At 43.2% G+C, this 23,477-nt stretch overlaps 1 protein-coding gene across 7 annotated transcripts in view; it reads left to right on the top strand.

Moving 5' to 3' along the window:
- The first annotated feature begins 21,161 nt into the window (after positions 1-21,161).
- The window catches only part of ZNF462 (zinc finger protein 462), a 150,064-nt gene continuing 147,748 nt past the window's right edge, over positions 21,162-23,477 (top strand). For 3 of the 7 annotated variants that reach the window (XM_080986650.1, XM_080986647.1, XM_080986648.1), the window contains exon 1: positions 21,166-22,059. The gene's annotated coding sequence lies outside the window, so the exon portion shown is untranslated. Of the gene's footprint in view, positions 22,060-22,421; positions 22,457-23,477 lie in introns of those variants that run through there. The other 4 variants (XM_080986652.1, XM_080986651.1, XM_080986653.1 and 1 more) reach the window with 4 other exon arrangements.

Here is a 23,477-nt window from a genome sequence, read left to right as displayed (position 1 = left end):
TCTGTCTAGGGCTCTTGCTCATGCCAGAACTTCAGATGTTCTGAGACCGGTTGTCTTAGCATTTTTTTATATCTTTTCCCCCACTGTTGGGCATCCATTTGTTTTTCTGCTGAGCCTCTCGCTTGCTTTGTAGACACTTCCTCTGCACATTCCAGTCTTAAAATAGTTTCGCTCGGTAATCTGGCCTTGAATCCGTCTGACTTTATGCTCCACAGTATGTGATATTTAATAAGTGATTCACATATCTCCCCCAGTTCAGTCACCTATGGGTCTCTGCTTTCACCGAGTTCTAGGAAAGAATTTGCGCCTTTCCTTTGCAACGTTTCTTCTGGAGGGAATAGTATGCAGTTAGCCAAAACCTGAATGCCCCTTATCTGCATTGTCATCAAACTGTCATCAAACATGGTGCTTTGCCTGCCTTTTGTAGAAAAGTGTGGCTGCTCAGTTCTAGGCATTTCGTACTGACACTGTTTATTGAGACCCATTTCAGTCTGACTGACTGCCTGATCACATAGTGGCTTTCATGAGATCCCTTCTGGATCAGTTGAGCACAGAACTGGAGGCACCACCATCACATCATCATATATTTAATGCACATTTAGCACATATAATAATAATAATTTATTATTTATACCCCGCCCATCTGGCTGGGTTTCCCCAGCCACTCTGGGCAGCTTCCAACAGAATATTAAAATACAATAAAATGCATAGCTTCTCCCTAAGACTCGGGGGGCTATAGTTTACCCCTCACAGACCTCACAATTCCTAGCACTCTTAACAAACTACAGTTCCCAGCGTGGGCGTAGCCAGGATTTATGGGGGGGGGCGGGGAAAGAATCAAGCTATCTGCTACACAATTGGTCAGTTAGTTAAATATTTTTACTTACAGTCGTACCTTGGAAGTCAGACGGAATCCGTTCCGGAAGTCCGTTTGACTTCCAAAACGTTCAGAAACCAAAGCGCAGTTTCTGAGTGGTTGCAGGAAGCTCCTGCAGCCAATCGAAAGCCCAGTTGGACGTTCGGCTTCCAAAAATAGTTCGCTAACTGGAACGCTCACTTCTGGTTTGCGGTGTTCGGGAGCCAAAACATTCGAGAACTAAGCTGTTCGAAAACCAAGGTACTACTGTGTTTACTTGATTTAGGGGGGCAGCTGCCTCCCCCCGCCCCCTGGCTATGCCCATGGTTCTCAGGATTCCTTGGGGGGAAGCCATGCATGTTAAATGTATGGAATCGATGTGGCTAACTTTCAGGATGCTGCTTGGGAGGACTGTTGCTCTGCCCAGTGGTCTTCGTACTATGGAGCTTCATAAAATTGAGTTCCACATGCTCCTGCATGCTATTTAACGTCTACATTCAATTGCTGGGTAAGATCATATGGGGATCTGGAGTAAAGTTTCATCAAGACAACACCTAACTCTACTTCTCCTATTTAGCTTCCCCATCTTTTTTCTGCACTCCGCTGTAAGCATCCAGCTTGTGGCTAGATCCAAACAGCTTGCAGCTTGAGGGTGCTTCTAGATTCAACTTTGAATCTCAAAGATTAAACAGCTTCTGTAGCACGAAGAACCTGTTATCAAGTTCAGTTGCAAAGAGGAAATTGGTCATAATTGTCCCGTGTTCGGTAACATCCAGCCTTGATTTCTGTGCATAGCTGTCAACCTTCCCATTTTTGTGTGGGAAATTCCCTTATTCCCGCTGCTTCCCGCTGCTATCCCGGATTGTTAGATATCCCGTAGACTGTCCTCGGGACAGGTGAAGCTGCTGATCCCTTATTTTCAAATCTGAAAGTTGACAGCTATGTTTCTGTAGGGGGTTGTATGTGGGATTGACCCTGAAACATGCTTGGAAGAAGCAACTGGACCAATTTATGGTGAGCTCACCATGGTGATCATATTTCATGTGTATCAGAATAGTCCTGTTGGCTTTGAATTTGTTTCTGGCACAATGCAATATGGGGGTTCTTACCTTTAGAGCAGTAAATGGTGTGGACCAAGATATATCTTCCTCTTCTACCAGAGAGACATGTTCTCATCAGTTAGGAACTGCAATGGCGGCCCCTTTCCAAGTTCCCTTTCCACTTGAATTACCAGAGAGGGTCTTTTATGTGTGGACATTCTAGATTTGGAACAGCCTCCCTAAATGAATTTTTCATCATTACAGTGGTACTTTGGTTTGCAACCGCATTGGATTACAACCGTTTTGGATTACAACCACGTCAAACCCAGAAGTGTATGTCCCTTTTTTTGGATTACAACCCAATTTTTTTGGGAGGCCCCATCGGCAAAAGCGCACCTTGGGTTACAACCTGTTTTGGTTTACAACCGGACCTCCGGAACGGATTATGGTTGCAAACCAAGGTACCACTGTACTGCATTCTTTCACCAGCCCAAGATTATCCTTTTCCCCAGAACTTGTACTCATTTATTTAGAAGATTTTATCAACCACATAATAACCCCCCCTAAGCAGTGTATATAAAACAATACAGAACAATTATTAATACACAGAGAAAACCAGCAAATATTAAAATATTAAGAAAATGTCAATACTGTATAGCTGTTATGCTCATTTCTGTCTTTCTGCTTTTATTTTGTCTTGCTGATTTATTCTTGTTTTGGTGTGTTTATTGTTTTACTTTTATGAATCTATTATAACCTGCCTTGCACACTTTTTTTGTGGAAAACTTTAAAAATCTTCAATAAAATTGCTAACCGAAATCTTACTTGCTCCAGTTGTAATATAATACAACTCCAACCCTTGTTTTCATTTTATCCAGTGCTCTGCAGCATTTCCTTCAAACACCAACTTTCCTGGAGGCAGTAGCTGGTTCATTTTCTTTTTCTTTTTTTGTTTCACTGTTTTACTTTCTGTTTCTCTTCTGACACCATGTAAGATTTCCTGCCGGAAACTTTATAAAATGATGCCACAGGAGACTTGAAGTGTAGGAAAAGAATTACTCTACACACTATGGAACTCTTACTACAACTGATCTCACAATATCAGCTGCAAGGTTTCATTTCTCTGCTAGTGTTCCCTGGAGCTGCTTCCCTCCATGCAAACACACAGAACATTTTGGTTCCTGCTATCATTCTGCCTTTGCATCTTGCTGAGCCTTACTTCCCAAGGTGGGAATCTGAAATGCTTCCTCTGAAAGAAGGTAGCTTTCCCTGGTAAATTGTGTGTTATTCCATTGATTGCAATGGAACCAGGGCATGCCTGACTCTTGCTCAGAGCGGTGCACTGATTAGCAAGAGCAGTTCAGGTTGGTTAAGTGGCTTTTTCACAGATGCTTTTTCCTCTGCCTATGAAGGTACCTCATCTGTCTCCTGAGAAATCTCTATGTGGGACAAGAAGCTACAGTTAGAATTGGAAATGGAACAACTGATTGGTTCAAAATTGGGAAAGGAGTATGACAAGGCTGTATATTGTCTCCCTGCTTATTTAACTTATATGCAGAATTCATCATGCGAAAGGCTGGACTGGATGAATCCCAAGCCGGAATTAAGATTGCCGGAAGAAATATCAACAACCTCAGATATGCAGATGACACAACTTTAATGGCAGAAAGTGAGGAGGAATTAAAGAACCTTTTAATGAAGGTGAAAGAGGAGAGCACAAAATATGGTCTGAAGCTCAACATCAAAAAAAACTAAGATCATGGCCACTGGTCCCATTACCTCCTGGCAAATAGAAGGGGAAGAAATGGAGGCAGTGAGAGATTTTACTTTCTTGGGCTCCATGATCACTGCAGATGGTGACAGCAGTCACGAAATTAAGACACCTGCTTTTTGGGAGAAAGGGAATGACAGACCTAGACAGCATCTTAAAAAGCAGAGACATCACCTTGCCAACAAAGGTCTGTATAGTTAAAGCTATGGTTTTCCCAGTAGTGATGTATGGAAGCGAGAGCTGGACCATAAGGAAGGCTGATCGCCGAAGAATTGATGCTTTTGAATTATGGTGCTGGAGGAGACTCTTGAGAGTCCCATGGACTGCAAGAAGATCAAACCTATCCATTCTTAGGGAAATCAGCCCTGAGTGCTCACTGGAAGGACAGATCGTGAAGCTGAGGCTCCAATACTTTGGCCACCTCATGAGAATATATACAGTGACTCCCCTTTAGGTATATAAAGGGTACCATTGTGACCCTTCTCAGTCTGTCGATAACTATTAACTAATAGAAATGTGCAAAGCTTTTCTGAACTTCCACTGTCTGGTGGGAAAGAAATAAAGATATCATAAACATCCAGTACCTCGGTTTTGAAGGTATGGACTTAATTCATTGTTGGCATGTAAGGACATAACTTCTTGGATTTCAGTGGATTTCTATATTATACACCAGAAGAATACTACAGAGCGTAGAATGTGTTAAAGAAAAGAAATTATTGCATACCAGTTGTGCGAAATGTATTAGAATCACATTTCTGCTAATGTACCCTGAAAGACTGTGACCTTTGCATTTGTCAAATATCAGAGACTATTGCAAATTATAGTAAATTGGGTGCATGAGAGGATGGATTTACCAGAGAGATGTCTGAGTCTGTCACGACGTGAAATAGTGTGGGAGCTAGAAAATGCAGAAAGTTTTAGAGATCCAAGGGCATGAAAGACACCTCGGCAAGAGATAAGCTTTTTGGTCCTCCAGACCTTGAAAGACTCAATGAATCATTCACAAGGCCTCTGTAGCATTCTGCAGAAAGCACAAAAACACCCGAGCCTCCAGCAAATATCAGCAGTTTGTTTGTTTGGTGCTGCTTCCTTTCTTGCACAAACAGTGTGCAAAATATTCATTGTCCTCGTGTCCCACATCCACCCTTCAAGGGCATACAGCACCACCTGAAAATCTAACCTTTAGTTGGTACTGCCACCACCCTGTTTATGTGCTTCTAAGCTAGCAGGGAAGAATTCACCTATTCCCCTGCTTGTTTAGTCCCTGTTTGAACAAACTTTGGAACCTGATGCCAGAGTGCCTCTGGGCTCATGGGAGAAAAACCATAGCGATCAAAACCAGTTAGATATCCTCCAGTATTCCAAATGCAGACCCTCCAAGTGTCCCTATTTTCCAGGGACAGTCCCAGATTTATACAAGCCATTCCTGTTTCTGATTTGATCCCAGAATGTCCTGCTTTTCCTTAGGATGTCCCTATTTTCATCAGAGAAATGTTGGAGGGTATGGAGTTATGTGACCTCTGAGCCATCTGAAGGCAGTCCTGTATAAGGAAGGTATTTTTTAATGTTTAATGTTTTATTATGTTTTTATATGTGTTGGCAGCCGCCCAGAATGGCTGGGGCAACCCAATCAGATGGGCAGGGTATGATGATGATGATGATGATGGAATATGACGTCCCTATTTTCATCCAAGAAATGTTGAAGGGTACACAAATGATAAAGGGTTTGTATTTTTTGAAGTAACGTTTAAGGAAGGAAAAGAGAGAGAAGCAGAATACAAGTCAAATAAATCACGAACTCAATATCTAGGTAGCCTAAGGCTTCGAGCAAGCGCCGAGGTTCAACATATGTGCCCAGTACAGTTGTACCTTGGTTCTCGAACGTAATCTGTTCTGGAAATCGGTTTGACTTCTGAAAACCAAGGCACGGCTTAAGATTGGCTACAGGAGCTTCCTGCACTCAATCAGAAGCCGTGTAAGCCACGTCAGATGTTTGGCTTCCAAAAAAAGTTTGCAAACAGGAACACTCACTTTGGGAGCCAAAACGTTCGAGTCGCAAGGCATTCGAGAACCAAGGTACAACTGTATTTGCATGGGTCTTCAAGATGTTCTGATGGAGGCATGAGCTAGGAAAGAAAATCTATTGGTTGGCAGAGAAGCAGATGGAGGAAGCATTGGGTAGAGTGCCTGGGATTGAATTAATCAGGTCATATATACAGGAGACTTTTGGAGGTGGGTGCTTGAGGGCCTTGGGGATGGAAAGTGGTATACACTGGGAGGATCTGTTTTTTAGCTTCTTACCAAGATAGCTTTGACTAAAGAAAAACACTGTTGAGTGTTAGAAAGGTGCTTTCGCTTATCCCATCTTTGAGCAGTGAAACGTTGTGAATGGAGAGGCAGGGGTTTCTGCAATCCATTGTGATGCTTCATTCTCACAAACTGCAGGTAGCGGGGTGGCCATGTAACTGAGGGGTGGGGAGAACCTTTGGCCCTCCAAATGTTGCTGAACTACAACTCCCATCAGCCCCAGAAAGCGTGGCCAATGGCCAGGGATGATGGGAGTTAAAGTTCAGCGGCATCTGGTGGGCCAAAGGTTGCCCACACCTCGTGTAATTGAATGATCCTGCAGTCAACATAATTCATTATATTTCAGTTCTGTAAGTGATATGCTGAGAGCCGTGAGAGGGTGCAACATCCTCTCACCAAATAATACTGGCAATAGTGTCCTTCCTCAACATGTAGCTAAACTCATCCCTTGGTCGCAAATGAGACAGAAGTATCTTCTTGGTTGCATGGCTCAGTTGGTTAAAGTGTGGTGCTGATAACACTGAGGTTACAGGTTTGAATCCCTGTACGGGACAGCTGCATATTCCTGCATATTCCCTTCCAACTCTACAATTCTATAATTCTTCATGGTAATATTTAATGTGACTGTTAAGTCACTGATCTGGGCCAGTCCTTGCAGCCCCATGTGTTTCAGTGCAAGGTGTTTATACTGTTTCTTCCAAAGGGTAAGAGGTCAAGCACAAGATGACCATTGTCTTGTGACAATTCTCCTATATATTCTCAGTCTGAAATATTCTACCAAGCACTGACATATTTTGATTGTTCTTGGCTTGCAGTTTGGCCATATCTTCCATGCACACAAAAGCTTTCTGTGCTGCTGAATTGTTACATACCTGTATTAGCAAGTCAAGTGCCCCCATTTTTCCCTCCCTAATTTATGAATTTGTTCTTCTTTTAGAAACGTATTGATCTATTGGATGAAAACATAGCTCAAAAACAACGGGAAGAGCATAATCCCTTATTATTTGGTACTGTGCAAACCTGTTATTGAGAGTGATTACTGAAATAAAAGCAATCATTTATACTAATAAAACTATCGAAACGTCTCCCCTGGCCACAGGGATGTTAGGATATGCCAGTTGCGCAAACAGGAGAGGGGCTGAAGGCAAACTTAGAGCACTAAGAATGAAATTCCCACAAACATCTCCACAAGCTCCTCACAGTTTTGATGCTGAAGCGATAGTCAGGGCCAAAGTAAATGGGATGTGAAAGCTCCATGATCCTTCTTTTCATGTGCAAAGAGTTACACACCTTGAGCAGGGCATGGCAATATTTCAATATATTGTACAAAACCAGTTTGAGGTCCATATTGTGATACTGGTTTCATAGTTTTTGACCTGGCAATATATTTCAAATCATGATGTGCGTACGTGTGTCGTGCGAAAATCACAATGTGGGGAAAACCAAGAAGCCAGCCAATGAGGCTACATAGCTCCATCCTTATTTCAGACATTATGATATATCAATATATTGCGATGTTTAGCTGGTGATATATCATGAAGTTGAAAACCAGATATTGCCCAGACCTCATGGTTCTCTTGAATAGAAAAACAGAGCATAAAAACACATTCCTTTAGTCAGGTTTTCTTTTGAATTGTTTAAGATGCCTATTTTTTGTTAACTTTGCTGCCTTAAGTGTGCACTCTGCAGTTGGCTTCCTTTGTGATATTTTATTTTGAAATCTTTGAGATAATATTTTAAAGGTAAAGGACCCCTGACAGTTAAGTTAAGTCACGAACTACTCTGGGGTTGCAGCACTCATCTCGCTTTACTGTACGAGGGAGCTGATGTTTGTCCGCAGACAGTTTTCCGGGTCATGTGGCCAACATGACTAAGCCACTTCTGGCAAAACCAGAACAGTGCACGGAAACACCGTTTACCTTCCCGCCGGAGCGGTACCTATTTATCTACTTGCACTTTAACGTGCTTTCGAACTGCTAGGTTGGCAAGAGAAGATAATATTTTAGCTTTCTGTTAATTACGTTGCTTCAAATGTATACTTTACATTTTACTTTCTTCTGTAATGTTTTGCTCTGAATTGTTTTATTTGAAGTTTTTAATGTAGGTTATAAACCACTTTGAGATCCCCCCCTATATAGATACACAAACACACACAGAGACAGACAAAGAAACACACAAACACATGTATATAGCAATACGGAAATGAAATGAATAACAAGAAAAACAATCGGAAATAATACATTGTAATTAATTAATATAGGGATAGAAAGGTTGTCTCTCCCACAACCACCAGGATCCTGTAGATTTGATGTCTCCATGTTGTCAAACTCGGTTCCAGGGCTTCATATTAACCTCCAGAATGTCAACAAATTCAGTTAGCTCAGTGAGTCATGTCACCAGGAAAGCTGAAGTGCCACTAAGCAAAGTGCAAACTTTGCTTATTCATCCTAATGGACTGCTAATTGGAGATGTTCATTAAAAACGCTTGGGTGTCAACTGGCCTTAAGCGGAAACAAGAGGTAATATGACCCTCTAATGTGCATAGCTAGATTTGCCTATTCTATTGTGATTACAAAACAATGCACACAGCAAGCTAATGTTGGGCTGTTTGAGTCCCATTAATTTCAACAGAGGGAGTTTAAGCACTTTTTTTTAAAGCCTCCTCTTGAAATCTGTGGGACATAGAAGAGCTTAACTTTTTGTTTCATACCTTTTGGGGGGGGGGGGGTTAGAAACAGACAAGCACTGAGATTTATGCAACCTGTTGTTGTCCTTTCCTTTATACTGGGAAGTGGGATTGTAAGCCGGCAGGAAACAACGAAAACCTGAATACAAGTATTAAAATATGTTTAAAATTTATTAAAACCTGAAACGTGTTCGCTATGTCCTTGTTAGTCATCCCTGTGCTATTGCACTCAATGACCAGATCCAAAGAAATCTGTGAGTGATGGTCTTAGTTCTTACTGAGCAATTAGCTAGAAAACTTCCTGCATATTGTCCCCTAGGTAAGTGCTCAGGAAGAACTCATCCTAGACGGTCACTTTTAGTTAAAACTAACCCTGCAGCCCCCTTCCTGATGACCAGAGCCTTCCTTTTTTTAATACAGTGTTTATTTACAATGGACAGGTTGAGCAATCTTGTAGAGGAGCAGTAGAAGCAAATAAAGGTAAAGGTAAAGGTACCCCTGCCCGTACGGGCCAGTCGTGTCCGACTCTAGGGTTGCGTGCTCATCTTGCTCTAGAGGCCGTGAGCTGGCGCCGTCCGAAGACACTTCCGGGTCACGTGGCCAGCGTGACGAAGCTGCAGCTGGCGAGCCAGCACCAGTGCAGCACACAGAAACGCCGTTTACCTTCCCACTATAAAGCGGTACCTATTTATCTACTTGCACTTAAGAGTGCTTTCGAACTGCTAGGTGGGCAGGAGCTGGGACCGAACGACGGGAGCTCACCCCGCCGCGGGGATTCGAACCGCCGACCATACAGTCAGCAAGTCCTAGGCACTGAGGTTTTACCCACAGCGCCCCCGCAAATAGGCAGCATCAATTTCAGTATCAATATCAGCATCTTTACCCTTTAATGTTCCATTCAACTTTCTTTTTCTTAACAATATCTAAGACCTTTAGCTCCCCTAGTACATGTTTTCTTCCCTCAGACCCAGAACATCCAGGATTCATTTTTTTTAACCAAGTCCCCACCCAGCCAGGTGGGTGTAACTTGCATTCTTAAAATGTCTTTTTCAATTAACAGCTTCACTGCACCCAGTGCCCATCATCCACCCAGGGATTTGCACAGAAAAGCACAGATCACAATAAAAACATTCCATTCTAATATATACTCTTATTTACCTGAAATCCCTAGACTATCTTTTTGGATTATTAGATTTTGCTTTTCGAAGCTTATCTGTAAACCACCTTGAGTGCCTATCAAGGAAAAAGGTGGAATAATAATAATAATAATAATAATAATAATAATAATAATTTATTTATACCCAGCCACTCTGGGTGGCTCCCAACAGAATATAATAATAAAAAGCAATGAAACATCAAACATTAAAAACTTCCCTAAACAGGGAAGTTTACTGATTATTGATTAGATTTATTTTAGATTTATATACCACCCTTCATCATAAGATCTCAGGGCGGTTCACAGAATAAAATACAGGATAAAAGCAAAAAACGGATAAAAACAGCAAAACAATAACGCCTCCTTCAAACATACACATTTAAAAGGCTGTAGAAAGCTTAATAATAATAATAATAATAATAATAAGGCATCCCTTGACATCATCATCCTGAAATAGCTCCCTTTAAAACAGTCAGCTATTATTTCCTTAAGGGATTCTGCAATGCAGCTAAAGTTAAGAATGTCCAGCCATTCATTTCAATGGGGGGAAATGCAAGCATGCCCTTTGGCTATGTATACATGACATATTATTCTAGTCTCAGTGGAGACCAAGTGTTCGTTTTTTCTACGCAGCCCGCACCCCATCTAGATCCAATGCATGTTTCTTTGCCCCTGAAAAGCGCTCCTTGAGAAACTTGTTTGGTTCCAAAAATAAAAGCTTGGTATGTCCATTTGAAAACAGATGTGGGTGTGCATATATCAAGCTTGCAATCGTTACGTCTTCATTCGCCTGGGGCATGTGAAGGGATAGCCAAATTAAAGGAGTATTTTTGCATGTGCGGCAGCTAACCACACCTATGCTTGCAGACAGCAGCATCTAGAACCAATCTAGACTGAAAGCAGCATGTTTAGGTGAAGCAGAAATGATTCAAGACTGAGGAAAAAACCACATTGTGCTACAAATGGTTTGGTGTGTACACAGCCTTCCAGTGACATCAGTGTGACTCAAAAGGGGTCAACTTGGGTTATCATTTCCCCAGGGTATACAGTCAAGAACATACTGCCTCCCTGAAGTTAATGTTATCTGAGATTTCTGCATAAATTGATAAATACTAACGGAAGTAGGCACAGTGCCTTCACATTCACAGATTCCTTAATATATTTTTGCCCCTATTAGAAAGTCATTCCCAAAGAAATCTATCACTTCAATGGCCCATAGGTGTAACTTTCTTTCGCTTGCATAATTGGTCTGTTTAGGCAGAAGATACAGAATGCTTCCTTTAGGATGGTAGGAGAAGCTTTACTCACCAGATTTCCCGCCTCTAAACATAATGGACATTTTAGAGAGATTATCTTGTCCTAAAGCATCTTGATCAAAAATTTCATCTCAAGAAGTTTTGACAACCTTTGACTGTAATCCTAAACACCCTTACGAGGGAGTAATCTCCAGTACTTCCAAGTGTACATGCTTTGGGTCTGTTTTATTTCTTCTCTTCATGGCATGAATATCATGAAATTATGCCAAAGAAAAAATCAAGGACAGCTTCCTTTTCTTCTGTAGCTGACCTTCCTGCCTTCTACTCCCTTGAAAGAATAGATTTTGGACTCTTCCACATAGAAAATGCATGTTTTATATTTTTCTGGATCCCTATATTGTTTTATTAAATTGTAGTTTTAACCTTTTCTTTTTATTTTGGATTATTGAGCACTTTATTTATTTAAATATTTATAAACCACCCTTTTTATCTGTACTGATTTTTATCTGTAAACCACCTTGGGCCCCTGTTAGGGGAAAAGGTGGGGTAGGATGATGATGATCATCATCACCAGTGCTTTTTTCGGGGGGGGGCAGGACGCAGGGGTATGCATACCCCTAAACATTTTGTGAATCTTTGCACTTTTGTCCATTTACTGTATTTATTTTCCCCGATTTGAACTATAAAATTGTAATTTTTTGGAGTCAAAATGAGAGTACCCCTAAACATTTTTTTTAGAAAAAAAGCACTGATAATAACAATAATGTTGTTGCTGTTGCTGTTGTTATTTCATAAAGTATATCAAGGCGACTTTCAGCATACAAAATGAATCAGTCCACAAATATCCATAAAACAAAATTTAAAACATCAGTTAAAGATATAGTGATAGAATGATGTAGCAGTAAAAAAACCAGAGGAGTGGGGAAATCAGGGGCTGCCATAGCCATGTAGGGAACCTACCAGTGGTGGGCGGAGCCAGAGATAAAAGTAGGAGGAGCCAGTGGATATGACTTTTGCCTTTGTTACATTCCAGCCCGGTTTTTACATTCACACACATACAAACCCTCTTTCCATTTTACATCCAGGCAAGCACAGAACATGATCACAGTCCCAAGGATACATTCCATCCAGGGAAAAGCAGTCTAGTAGGATGCAAAGCAGGGCCAGTGAGGAGTGTGTGTCACCTTGGGCAAGTCCCAAGTGCTTGATAGACCTGGAACATCACATTCCGCCCTTGAGGCCTGAAGTTCCCCTATTTTAGATGAAATACAGTGGTAACTCGGATTAAGAACTTAATTCGTTCCAGAGGTCCGTTCCTAACCTGAAAGTGTTCTTAACCTGAAGCACCACTTTAGCTAATGGGGCCTCCCGCTGCCACCATGCCGCTGCTGCGCAATTTCTGTTCTCTTTTTTTTAATAATATTTTTATTAATTTTCACCAAAAGAAAAATAGATAAACATTTCCACTTTACAAATTTTCTCGTTTTTTGGACTTCGATCAGCCATTCTGACAATCATCCGAATTAAACTTTTTAGTTACACATTTCCTGCATTTCCTATTGCCTTTTAGCAAACCTATCCACACCTGTTATCCTTTCTTACAATATTTCTTAAGTTTTTACAGAGCTTCTCGAGGACTTTTGATCTCGCTGGTATCTGATCTTCCCTGTCATTTTATCAAGTTCTGCATAGTCCATCAGCTTCATTCTCCACTCCTCCAAAGTAGGTACTTGTTCCTGTTTCCATCTCTGGGCCAATAATATTCTTGCCGCTGTTACTGCATACTGGAAAAGTTTACAGTCCTTTCTGTTTATTTCATTTCCTATGATTCCTAAAAGGAAAGCCTCTGGTTTTTTAGGAAATGTATATTTCAACATTTTTTTCAATTCTATATATATCAATTCCCAATTTCTGTTCTCATCCTGAAGCAAAGTTCTTAACCCGAGGTACTATTTCTGGGTTAGCGGAGTCTGTAACCTGAAGCGTCTGTAACCCAAGGTACCACTGTAAAGCACACCTGGAAGCCACTTGTATAAAAAACCAGCATATTGGAATTACTGTGCTGCATGCATCAGGATAATCAAACTTTGTGTCCAGTAGTATCTGCATGGTGCTCAAATGTTAAAAATCCCTTCATATGAAATACGGTGCTCCAATCCTTACAACAACCCCATGACGTACTACTATCCTCCTAGTGCAGGTGGGGGGCTGAATCTGAAATGGTGTACCTTGCCTAAGGTGCCTGGTGAGGTTTATGACACAGGAACATAGGAAGCCACCTTCTGCTGAATCAGGTCTTCCATCTCAGTATTGTATCCTCCAAGGATGGGGAACCTAGCACCCTTCCAGTGTTGTTGGACTCCAACTCCCATCAGCCCTGGCCAGCGTAGCCTGCTTGGGAACAATGGGAGTTGTAGTTCAACAACATTGGGAGGGACACAGGTCGTTCATTCTTCATCTACAAAGTTTGGTAGCAGCCCTCCAGGGTTTCAGACAAGGGACGTTCCCACTCCTTCCTGGAAACGCTGGGGATTTCAATTGGGATAATCTGCTCTTGAGCTACAGCTCTTCCCCTTAGAAAGTCAAATCAAGTATTATAATTCCACCGGATAGCTACTATGCTAGATGTACAAGCTCTTGTCTTAAGACCATAATGGACGGAAATAGAGCTGAAAGAGGATCACTGACAAGTGAGAGGAAGTGGCTCCCTGTTTGTGGAATGCTTTTCCCAGGGAGGTTTGGCTGGCACCCTCATTTTACACCTTTAGGAGCCAGGCAAAAACATTCCTCTTTAACCAGGCCATTGGCTGATTGACACCCAAATAAAAAAAACCTTTTAAAATGTGTTGGGGGGAATTATTGGGTTGTTCTTGGTTTTTAATTTTTTTTATTACATATCTTATGTTTTTATATTGTGAATTTATCTTGTGAACCGCCCTGAGACTTGCGGTATAGGGCATTATACAAAATTAATAATAAAAATAAAATAAAATATGAGCATGTGTGCCGAAGCACAAATAAATCTTTCAAGAAATCGAACATGCTAAAGAATGCTGACTACCAGCTGGAAAAGAAAATGGGTGGAATGACTTGCTTGAAGGGAATGGCTGGCCAGAACCCTGGAAGGAAGGAAGAAGAGCTCTAACATTTAGACTGTCATTCTTTTCAGGTGGGGTACAGTCACATACTCCTAGCAGTTCGAAAGCACATCAAAGTGCAAGTAGATAAATAGGTACCGCTCTGGCGGGAAGGTAAACGGCGTTTCCGTGTGCTGCTCTGGTTCGCCAGAAGCGGCTTAGTCATGCTGGCCACATGACCCGGAAGCTGTACGCCGGCTCCCTCGGCCAATAAAGCAAGATGAGTGCCACAACCCCAGAGTTGGCCATGACTGGACCTAATGGTCAGGGGTCCCTTTACCTTTTTACAATCACATAGTGGAAAATTTGGGTTGCACAATTATAGTAGATGGGGAGGTCTTTGCAATAAACCCACAGCCTAAGGTGGGGAATGGACTGGAAAGTATGGAGTGAGAGTTGCTTTGATGGGAACATCATCTACTCTCCTGGCAAACAAATCAGGATGAATGCTCAATAAACCAGTTGCCTGGAAGCACCCTTCGTTGCAGGTCTCACTCATTCTCTTTCCAATGGAATACTCTGTGATGCTTTGGGAAGGTCGCAAGCAGGACGTAAGTGTGGTGATCCTCACGGTTTGTCTTCAGAGGCCGGTGCTCTCTCTGTCCTTGGTGCATTCAGCTATCACACCTAATTGCCATTCATGGACCTATTCTACATGAACCAGTGTAATCCATGGGCATGAAGCTCAAGTAGATTAGACAGCCAAGCTGTCTATGGGGCTGTAGAAATAAAATTCAGTTTGCAGTTGTGTTTCGTAGGTTGCCTCAAGGAGTGTTAATTTTGACAAAACCCTTCGCCTTCTGTCTTTCATCATTTCTTCATCAGGAGCCCCTACATCTCCCACTTTGCCCTCCAAAACGTGGGCAAATTGCAGCTTCCGTATTCAGCTCCACTCTTAGAACGCTGCAGCCTGCTCTCCTGCACTCTCCATGCTCCTTGACACTTGTGCTGCTGCTGATTTAAGGATAATGTTGGGAGAGCCTAGTGCTGATTTATGCAGCATCAGCTGTTGCTGAGTCAGCTTCCTCCACTTGCTAAGGCATCAGCTTCATCTCTGGCAGTGCAGTAGTGTGTGTGGAGTATGGCAGGACAACTGCAGGCCGTGCTGGAGACCCTAGAGGAGCCACCTCCATGCCTTTGGTCAGTCCTAATCCATTTAAGAAGCTGTGAAATCTAATGGCTGTCACCAGCTTGTGTTGCTTGATCCCACATTAATGACAAATCGTGTGAAGGTGCCCTCTTTTGTTTATTGGGTGCAGGGTCGCACCCACTGACCATACTCTCAGTTTTAACATCCCTGCACAAACACACCTATGCATGTGGTTTGTGTGTTAGCTGATATGGAACCTGTGGCTCACTCAGTTCTGTTGGACTCCCAACTCAGCCCCAGCCGGCTTGTAAAGCAGCAATATCTGGAGGGCCACCTGGTTTCCCATCTGTGCATAGGGCAGCCTTCACCAACCAGATGTTTCAGACTGCTGCTCCCATCAGTTCCAGCCAGCACTTGCCTGGAGCTAATAGGACTTGTAGTCCGAAACATCTGGATGGCACCAGACTGGTGAAGGGAAGTATGGCCACTGGGAGGCATACCCCTGAGTATGTCAGGGGCAGGTTGCATGGCCAGCATTCAAAATCTCCCCTCTCACCGGCTTGCAAGAGGGGCCTTGGATGTCCTTGAGTTCCTAAGGAAGGGGTGCATGGGAAACTGAGCATTGAGACAAAAGTTTGTGATGGATTGAAAGGGATGTTCTTGCCTGCTTAACTGACCTAGGCAAACCCCATTCGTTCTTAAATGCAAGTCTCTTCTGTGCAGCGTTTCTGCAACCAGCGCTGAAAGAAAGAGCTCTGTGCCAAGAATTTACCCTGGCATTCTCACCACCTGACGCCGAGTAGCAGTAATAGCATTGTTGCCAGGTCAACTTTTCACAAATAAGACACACCATGGAGTGCCCTTGCCAAATTCTATGGAGTTCTTGGGCAGCCTGAAGAGTTAAGATGCGTCCATTATTATGAAATAAAAAAATTCCTTCCTGTAGCACCTTAAAGACCAACTAAGTTAGTTCTTGGTATAAGCTTTCGTGTGCATGCACACTTCTTCAGATACACAGAACTAACTTAGTTGGTCTTTAAGGTGCTACAGGAAGGAATTTTTTTATTTCGACCATGGCAGACCAACACGGCTACCCATCTGTAACTGGATCCATTATTATGCTGAGCGTGGAGCTATGGTGTGTTGGAGAGATTAATCAGACTTTAAAATAAAGGATTGCCCTTCAGCTATGTGGCATTTTTTAGGGACAACAGTCCTGACTGTGCTACCTAAGAAAATCTGTGTGTAATTATGCAAGCTGGGTTACCAGGAAGACAAAACCCCTGTGGGCATTTCTATGGAAATGAGGTCAGCTAAGAAAGCATCTCCAGGAAGTTTGGGTGGTTCCACCTCACACAACTCTTTTTAAAGATTACAGGACTGATCAGGCTTAAGCTTTCCATGCCTGACATGGCGTTCCAGGCTTCCTTCTTCTGAGCTGCGGCTCTTGTTTCCCAAGAAGCAGTAGCTGACAGGAAAAGCCAGGATTCATTATTAAAAGACAAAGAGACACATTATCTGCTTGAGTGCTGAAGGTACGTCACAGACTTTTTGTAAAGTCCTGGCGTTCCTTTCACAAGAAGGGATGATTTATAGAAAATTGCTGCCAGAGCACATGCACGCCCTGGCAGCAGCAAAATGCAGTCCCCTCCCACCTCCAAGGCTCTTTTATCAGCATCTTAGGAGGTGCCCAATTCATTTGTCCGTGTGAAATCACAAGAGTCAATAGATATTTCTCCTGGATTCTCCACCACCCTCCCAAAAGTTATTTTCTGAACCCAGCAGTATTGCTTTCCCCAAAAAGTCTTCTTTTTCTCATTTCAACAATGCTTGGTGCTAATTTTAATATTGCATTGAACAACAATATAGATCCCAACCACAGTTTTGTGCATGTAATATATCGTAACAGTTGATGATGATGCGAATAATGCTAAGAATAATGCTAAGGATAATATAGGTCCCATCGCAGTTACAAGACTGTCCCATGAATGTAATAGACCAGGGCTTCCCCAACGTGGGTCTCCAGTTGTTTTTGGACCACAATTCCAATCATCCCTGACCACTGGTCCTGCTAGCTAGGAATGATGGGAGTTGTAGTCCAAAAAAACTGGAGACCCAAGCTTGGGAAACCCTATAACATATCATAACATTGAATATATCCAAACTCAGCATTCATCATGTGAAGGCCTTCTCCAGATGTAAGTGGAGTGACAAGAGGGAGGGCCTTTTGGGTTAAGGCCCCCTCTCTGTGGAATGCTGCCTCCAATGACATCCACCTGGTGCCAACAATAATATCCTTACAGAACCACACTAAGTCATTCCTTTTATTCCATTCTTTTGAGGGATTATGATAGTCATGCTTATTGCTATTGGGATTTTTTTTGGGGGGGGGTTGTTATTTTATTGTTAAACTTGATTGGTGTTTTTTAAGGTGTATATGTATGCTGCCTAGAGACATTTTGTATTCAACAACAAGTAAATCAAATAAATAACAAGAAGAATGTCTACTGAGAAGAACATCCCACTGAATTTATTGGAATCTACTGCTAAGTATGTACCTTTAGGTTTGCAGCCTAATTGCGCAATCCTAGTCATATCTGTTCAGAAGTATATTCTGGTAAATTCAGTGATACGTACTCCAGATCATTCAGAGTAGGACTGCAATTTTAAGCACTTTTGCTTATGGATTATTTCAGTGGAAGAGAATTAAGCACGAACTAACTTTTCCATGGGGTCTCCAGTGAGTCTTAAAGCACCATCTGAGACCCTACCTGCCTGCAGACTGTCTTGCCAAAGTGGTGCATGCTCTGGGTATCTCCAGCTTGCACTACTGCAATGCGCTCTACGTGGGGCTACCTTTGAAGGTGACCCGGAAACTATAACTAATCCAGAAAGTGGCAGCTAGACTTCGTGACTGGGAGTGGCTGCTGAGACCATATAACACCTCAAAGACCTACATTGGCTCCCAGTACGTTTCTGAACACAATTCAAAATGTTGGCACTGACCTTTAAAGCCCTAAACTGCCTCAGCACAGTATACCTGAAGGAGCGTCTCCACCCCCATCGTTCAGCCCGGACACTGAGGTCCAGCTCCAAGAAGTGAAGCTACAGGGAACCAGGCAGAGGGCCTTTTCGGTAGTGGTGCCCACCCTGTGGAATGCCCTCCCATCAGATGTCAAGGAAATAAACAACTATCTGACTTTTAGAAGACATCTGAAGGCAGCCCTATTTAGGGAAGTTTTTAGTGTTTGATGTTTTAACACTTTATCATTATTATTACTAATAATATTCTGTTGGGAGCCACCCAGAGTGGCTGGTGAAAGCCAGCCAGATGGCCGGGGTATAAGTAATAAATTTATTTTTATTATTTTTATTTTTATTATTTTTATTATTATTATTATTATTATTATTATTATTATTATTGCCTAAATGCAAAAGGTGTTTGTGGCATAGCTGGTACCTTTATTAGAAAGCTATTTAATTAATATTTCAAAGCATTTATAAACCCTCTTAATATATTTTAAATCTATAAGCAGTGTAGACTATGTGCCACATAAAAACAGTGTCTGTTAAAACAAATATAAAGCTTGAAACCAATAAAACAGTGATAAAAAATATAAAAGCAAATAAAACTAATTCAGGGGATTGATGCACAAAACGCAGTGCCCACTCTTATGGGTCAGGGAAATCTTGGACAAAAATATGAACCTTTTATATTAAGTTTGAAGCAAATACAGCAATGTAGGGCATTCCACAGAACAGGAACACCAGAAAATGCCCATTTTCCACTCCCTGTCCTATGATATTCTGTGGAGTGCAGTGCCAGAAGTAGACTTTCCCCAGACAATCTCAGTGATCTTACAGGTCTATACAGGGGCAGAAGGTCTTTCAGATAACCTGGTTCCAAGTTATCTAGGACTCAGTATGTTAACAAGAGGACCTTGAACATTGTTGGGTAGCTGATTGGCAGTTCCTTCAACATCTTACGGGTGTAATATGCTTGTGTCCAGTTGCTCCACTCAATAACCTGGTTTCACCATTCTGTACCAGCTGCAATTCCAGACCAGAACAAAACCAGAAGGGGGGAAAATGCTTTAAGAAATGCTACCTCTGCCTGATCAATATCCAATCTACACTAGGAAACAAAGGTAAATAGTCAAAATAATAGAATGTGGGAAGAATGTGATAACCCTTACTGTCTTTTAAGACGACACAAATCCCACTGATTTAAAAAAAAAAACCAAACCAACTTGAGCCACACCCATTATTATCCATCATCTGCATCATGTGTAGTCAATGTGGTCCTCTCCAGATGTTGCTGAACTCCAGTTCCCATCATCCCTTACTATCGGCTATGCTGGCTGGGGCTGATGGGAATCGGAATGCAAGAATGACTGGAAGGCACCACACTGGCCACCCTGATCCAGTGTTTCCCAAACATATGTCTCTAGCTGTTTTTAAACTACAACTCCCATCATCCCTAGCTAGCAAGACTGGTTTAAAGCATATGGCTTCTCTAAAAGAATAAATGGAACTGTCATTTTTACCCCTCACAGAGTTCCCTTAACAAGCATCAGCTGCCCAGATTATTTGGGGGAAGCTGTGTTCTGTATAAATACCTTTTAAATGGGTGCACAGTTAATTTAAAAATTGAGAATAACACAAGGGATATAGCTATGGAAAAATGCAGTGAAATTTGCTGCCTCCTTGTTACTTATTTGATCAGAGTCTTCATCCTTTTGCCATTTCCACATTTGTTTTTGACTCCGTGACTTTGGGCATCAAGTGGTTTCTAAAGCTTGAGTTGAATCACCTTCCATGTCTTAATTAAATTCTAACACTTTCAAGAAGATCTCAGCTCTCTCTCTCTGGTTTCTCAAGGTTTCTCATTCCAGGGAGAGGGGATTCCCATCCCAAAATCTGTTCAAAAGAAGCTTTTAAGGTTCTCCTCCTTCTCTGATCCAGTTTGAGGTCTAAAAGAAACAGTCAAGAAGATTCAATACTGTCACGTCTTCCCATTCAAATTGCTTTCCTCTCCACTACAGTGTTTATTGATTTTCCAATGCTAACTTCATCTCCCTCCCTCTCAGTACCAGATTAAAGTCTGGAAGGTATTAGATTTGGCATGGAGGGGGGGAATATAAGGCTGGGAATGGGAGACATCCCCCACCCCCAGTCGCTTAAAAAAAATAAAATTCTCTGAAGAGGTTCAGAACGATTTCTTGGGGAAATGAAGATGCTGAGATATAATAACTTCATCTTTGCCTTCTTCCTTGCCTTCAAGGTGATGATGACACCTTATCATTTGGAATCTTGATTGTTACTTTCCATAGACTGCTGTACACAGAGGCAACCACAGAAGAGGCAGACAACGGAGGAGGGGAGGGGGGAGAGAAGGTGGCACCAAAGTTTTATTTTAAAAATTAAAGTGGGGTTCTGCGGTAGCCCAAACATTGCACAAGGCTTTTTAAAGTAGCAGGAGCGCTTGCTCTTCAGCGCTGCAAAGCTCCCTTTCTTTGTGTGTGTATTTATATATTTATATATATATATATATATATGCTTGGGGAAGAACTCAAACGACAAAGAGTCTTTATTTCCGGGAGAAGACTTCAAAATACGTGCTAGAAATGGACAATTTGAGTCCTTTCTTTCTCCGCCGCCCCCCTTCCAACATGCAAAGCTAAAAGAGGAGGGGGGAAAAAAAGAGAATTAAAATCAACCACGTGGTAGATCTATGCCTTTAAAAAATATATACAAAAAACCCCACCACACTTTGCCACCTCCAGTTGCATTTATGTTCCTTCACCCTGTTCAGGGGAAGAAGAAAAAAACAACACCAAGAGGGAAAGATTTTAAGTCTCTCCTAGATGGACGTATCTCAGGGATCAGCTTAGGTGACAAGAAGGCGCATCTTGCGTGCAGGGGAAAACCCGGGTGGCGCTTGGCTTTTTTTATTGAGCAGGACTTGCCATGGCTGGTAGGAAAAGGCGAGGATGACCCAGCAGAGGGAGAGCCGCGGGCGAGGGGCTTCTCCCAAGGCTGGAGGTTTCTGGAGGCAACCAGCTTGGAAGGACTCTTCCAGGTCTCCCTTTCTCCTCGCCCCGCTCAGGAAGCCTGGGAGCGCCTCAGAAATCATCTCCCAAGAGGACTTTAAGTTTGGAGCCACCTTCTGCTGCTGCTGTTGCCTTCATCTTCACCACCTCCTCCTCCATCTCTGAAGATCTTCCCACCCCCACCTCTCCTGCCCCTTCTCCTCCTCCTGCCTTTCCCCCTTTCTCTCTCTCCCCACCACCCCCGTTGTTGTTGTTGTTAGAAAGCCTTCTTGCACCCCCTGGTGCTCTTGCGTTTTGTGTGTGGTAGGCAAGGAGATTGTCTTCTCTCTCTCTCTCCCTCTCTCGCTCCCTCTTGGTTGCTCATTATTCAGAGAGAGACACACAGAAGGGTTGAGTGAGAGAGAGAGAGAGAGAGAGACGGATATCTCAGGTCATCTGCAGCTGCAGCAAGCCAGTGAAGGAGAGAGGGAGAGGGGGAGAGAGAGAGAGGGGAGGGAGAGGAGAGAGAGAGAAAAAAAAAGCAGGGAAAAAGATGGCGATCCTCCATTGCTGAGACCTGGCAAGGAGCACATGAGAACCTCAGCAAAGAGAGAAAAAGAAAGGAGCAACTTCCACAACAATTGCAAGAAGAAGAAGAGGAGCCAGAGGCAGGAGGAGAAGGGGAAAAGGACCCAGCCGCCGCCGCCACCAGCAACCGGGACCTTCCTGTAAGTTCTGGCCTTTGAAGCCCATCTCGGGTCTTGGAGGGGAAAAGAGCAAAGCGAGGTTCTCCTTTTTTGGCTGTCCCACCAAAGCCACCTTGGGGGGGAAGCTTGGAGAAGCGAGGAGATCCATTCATTCAGGGCGAGCTGGAGGAATTCGAGCACACAAAACACAAGGTGGTGGCGGCGGCGGACCCGGTGGTTTTGTTGAGCGAGGAGAGAGAGGTCTCTCTGTGTCTCCTGTAATGGGGGAGGAGGAGGTGGTGGTGGTGGTGGTTGGAGCTGGTGGGAGGAGGAGGAGGAGGAGGAGGAAGGAAGGCAGTTAATTAATTTTGTGTTGTTGTTGTTGCATTCGAGGCGGCTGTGGGGCGAGAGAGAGAAGTGCGAGGAGCGCCGCCGAGAAGTGTGTTGTGGGGGCACTTGGGGGTTTGGCTGTGTGGGGAAGTGACTGGATCTCCCAGGCGCTGGGAGAAGAGAGAGAGAGGCGGCCGGGGGGGGGGCGGAGAGGGAAAAGGCTCTGTAGAGCTGCCTCGACCGGTGACCTCTTTCTTTCTTTCTTTCCTTCCTTCCTTTTTTCTTTCTTTGCTTTCTCTTTCTCTCTCTCTCTTTCTGCGCCTCCTCTCCTCTCCTCCTTCCAAAATCTGGTCCCTCTCTCTCAGGCAGGTAGACCGGACCTTCTTCTCTCTCCCCCCCCCCCCCCAAATTACACACACACACCCCAGGCATACACAACCAAGGCTCCCTCTCCCGCCTTTCCTCAAGTTGAGCTGGTGGTGAGGGTCCTTCCTTTCTGAAAAGGGTTGCCTTGGAATAGGACAGCGGTGGAAGCTGGAGAGAAGCCATTACAACACAGTTTTTGCTCTTTGCTTTGAGAAGGGAAGAAAGGAGAAAGAGAGAGAGAAAAGAGAGTGGGGGGTGTTTCAACAGAGAGCCTCACTTCTTGCTCGGTTCCCTGGTGTCCATGGCTTTCCAGGGAACGAGAAGCAGCTGAGCTTTCCCCCTTTCATTTCCCTCCTCCCCCCCTCTTTCTTTATCTCCTTGTCCTCCATTTGCAAGCTGTCTGCTTTGGTTCCAGTCCAGACTCCAAAACACAAAGCTACTCCTCTTTCACGCGAGGACACACACACACAATCTCCAGGCGTTTCTCTTCTCCTCTCTTGGAGTCACCCTCTTTCTTCCCTGAGCTTTATAGTTTCTACTTCTGCATGAGGGTGTGTGTGTGTGTAGAAAGGAAAGGGGAGATCCTGGCTCTGGAGATCTGAAGAGATCTCAGCTTGCAATCCTCTGTTGTGATGAGATTCTCAGCCTTTCTTTTTTCCAACCCAGAGAAAGTTTGCTCCTCTTGGTTTTTTGGGAAGGACCTTCTAGGAAGGGGGGAAAAGGTGGCGAGATACGGGGTTGCTTTCTGCTGATGCTTTTGTGTG

The sequence above is a fragment of the Podarcis pityusensis genome (genome assembly GCF_964106645.2).
Source record: "Podarcis pityusensis genome assembly, chromosome: 17".
Classification (NCBI taxonomy): domain Eukaryota; kingdom Metazoa; phylum Chordata; class Lepidosauria; order Squamata; family Lacertidae; genus Podarcis; species Podarcis pityusensis.
This window is presented reverse-complemented; position numbering and strand designations above follow the sequence as displayed.